Source organism: Tupaia chinensis, unplaced genomic scaffold (assembly GCF_000334495.1).
Source record: "Tupaia chinensis unplaced genomic scaffold, TupChi_1.0 Scaffold000054_1, whole genome shotgun sequence".
Classification (NCBI taxonomy): domain Eukaryota; kingdom Metazoa; phylum Chordata; class Mammalia; order Scandentia; family Tupaiidae; genus Tupaia; species Tupaia belangeri.
This window is the reverse complement of record NW_006159512.1, coordinates 11,051,766-11,054,802: the sequence shown is the minus strand read 5'-3', so window position 1 is coordinate 11,054,802 and position 3,037 is coordinate 11,051,766. Positions and strand designations below refer to the sequence as shown.

Sequence of the window (3,037 nt, the reverse complement as noted above, 5' to 3'; positions counted from 1 at the left end):
GGGAAATACGGGCCCCAAAAAAAAAAAAAAAAAAAAAAAAAAAAAGGATTTATTATACTTTGTTTCTTCCAAAGAAAAAGAAGAAAACAAAATGAATCCTGTCAGTTTCATTCATTCATGTAATCAATGAAGCAAATATGTACGGAGTCCCTGCTATGTGCTGCACTGTTCCAGGCTCCAGGGCTAAGCAGTGAACAGAGGAAGGCCTTCCCTTGCGGGCATTCCCCCCAGCTGGGGAGGACAGATGTAACAGGTGTGTTTGCATGACGTCTACGGGTAGTGACAGGGAAGCAGAGTAAGCAGGACAGGGGCTCTGGGTGGCTGAGTTTACTACTTTATTTTATTTTAAGAATTAGTTATTTAAGTTTATTTATTAATATGATTATTTTTAAAGAATTATTTTATTTAATTTTATTTATTCATTTATTTTTTAATTTGACCAGAGAGGGACATAGTGGGGGGGTGGGGGGGAGAAAGCAAGCCACCAGGTCTGGGACTCAAACCACAGTCAGCCATGTGGGAGTCCAGCACCCTTAGTCACCACACCACCTGCCAGTCCCCCACTAATATTATTTTTTAATTTGATATAGTACACAGACACTCACCAGAGATAAACAGAGAGGGAAAGTGAGAGTGAAAAAGCAAGCTGTCAGGCCCAAGACTCAAACCACGGTTGACAATGTGGGAGTCCAGTGCCTCAACCCCCTCACTACCTGCTGGCCCTAAGGCTGCTACTTTATAGCAGATGATACTTCTCTCATAAAATGACAAGGGAGCAAAATCAAAGTGAAACCATACAGATACTGGAGGAAGGGCATTTTAGGGAAAGGGGCAGCAAAGGCCAGGACCCTGAGGTAGAAATGCCCTTGGCATTTGGTGCCTACTCCACCATGACTGGAGTGGAGGGCTCAGGGGAGCGTGGCAGGTGAGTGTGGGGTGGCAAGTGGCAATGGTGGCTAATGATGCAAAGCCTTGCTTGCAGGCTGGTGTGAGGACGTCACACTTTGTTTTGAGAGTGAGATGGGGATCCCTCAGAGGGGCCTGGGGCAGAGGCGTTGGGGGGCTTCAGTGGAGAGAACGACCTCTGGGAGAAGGGTCGAAGCAGGGCAGCCAGTCAGAAAGCCAGGGGGTTCGGATGGAGTGGAGAAGGAGGAGCGCTCACAGCTGGAAAGTGCACAGAAATGGAAGAGCAGCCAGAGCAGGGTGGGAGACGTGGCAGGTGCGCTCACCATGGCAGTGGGAAGAGAGTGGAGAGTGAGACTGTGCACATGCGGGTCTCAGCTTCGCACGGACAACACGCTGGACTAAGCTCACTCCCAACTCCATGTAGCCCTCGTAATTCCACCTCTCAGATTCTAGCAAACCCAGGTTATTTACTTCCCAATTTCTAAGATCAAAGCTCTAACCTGTTTCATAGGCACGGCCTTCAAGAACATGCTAAGTCCTTGAAGAAAGGAAACTGACGATCGGAATCTCTCACAAAAACAAGGGGAAGTTTCCTTGTGTATGTGCACATAGTATATATATAATTTTTAATATATGTTCTTTTTTTTGGGAGAGATTTTCGCTATAGGACGCGTGCGCTCGCCAGACAGAGAGAGACATAGAGACAGAAAGCGAGAAATCACTCCCGGGGAGGTGGTCACACTGCAATCCCTTCTCCTCCATTCTCCTCTTGGGATCTTGGGCACGCACGCACCCGCGCCCGGCGTGAGAATATATGTTCTTAGACTCATATACATACATGTTCATGAATGTATCAAAATACAAGCACACACACACACACATAAACTCTAGGGCCAGCCCTGTAACATGGTAGTTAAGGGAGCCAAATCTCATAAGGCCACCTGTAGTTCAAATTCCAGCCCTAGTGGCTTGAAAAACACATCAGGCCATGTGGGAGTCTGGTGCCTTAACCACCACTCCACCTGCCGGACCCCTATCTCTCACCATTAACAAAAATCTACTCAAGGTGAATCAAAGATCTAAACTTAAGACCTCAAAGTATAAAATTACTGGTGGAAAACACTGAGAAACTCTAGGAGACATTGGGGTAGGCAAAGACTTCTAAAATAAGACCCCCCCCAAAGCACAGGTAATAATCCTAAAAATCGATAAGTGGGATTACATTAGGTTAAGAAGTTTCTGCACAGCAAAAGATGTAGTAGTATGAATCAACAACCCTCAGAATGGGAGAATATTTTTGTAAACTACGCCTCAGATAAGGGACTCATAACCAGAAAACACAGGGAATTTAAGCAGCTTACCTGAAAAAAAAAAAATGATCAGTCCAATTAAAAAATGGGAAAATAAACTGAACAAAAATCTCTCTAAGGAAGACATATAAACAGCCAAAAAGCATATGAAAAAATGTTGACATCCCTCACAATAAGGGAGATGCAGATCAGAACCACAATGAGATACCACCTAACCCCAGTCAGAAAGGTGAAGATTAAAAAAAAAAAAAAAAGAGGGGCCGGGAGGTACTGTGGTGGTTAGGGACATTGGATTCCCCCATGGCTGACCGTGGTTTGAGTCCCAGACCTAGTGGCTTGCTTTCTCACTTTCTTTTTCTCTCTCTCTCCATCTCTCTCTGCTCAAATTAAAATAATAATAATAATGAGACCAGCAGTTATGTAATGGCTATGTTACTGGATTCCCATGTAGTTGACCACGGTTCAAGTCTCGGACCCGGTAGCTTAAACTCAAGCCGAGCGTGTGTGCATGTGTGCCCCAGATCCCGAGAGGAGAATGGAGAAAGGATTGTGGTGTGGTCATCCCCACTTGGGGGGGGAGGTACAATTTCTCACTTTGTATCTGTCTCTCTCTGTCTTTCTGGCAAGCACATGTGCTCTATATATAATAATAATAATGACGAATGGAATGAAATAAATAAGTAAATTTATTTAAAAAAATATTAATTACTGGGACCAGCAGTTGGCATAATGGCTATGTCGCTGGACTCCCATATAGTCGACCACGGTTCAAGTCCCAGACCCGGCGGCTTAAACACATGCTGGGCACGTGTGTGTGTGTA

The 3,037-nt window shown here is 45.0% G+C and overlaps 1 protein-coding gene across 1 annotated transcript in view; it reads right to left on the bottom strand.

Moving 5' to 3' along the window:
• Positions 1–3,037, bottom strand: part of CWH43 (cell wall biogenesis 43 C-terminal homolog) — a 74,217-nt gene that overhangs the window by 966 nt on the left and 70,214 nt on the right. The gene's annotated exons all lie outside the window — the stretch shown is intronic.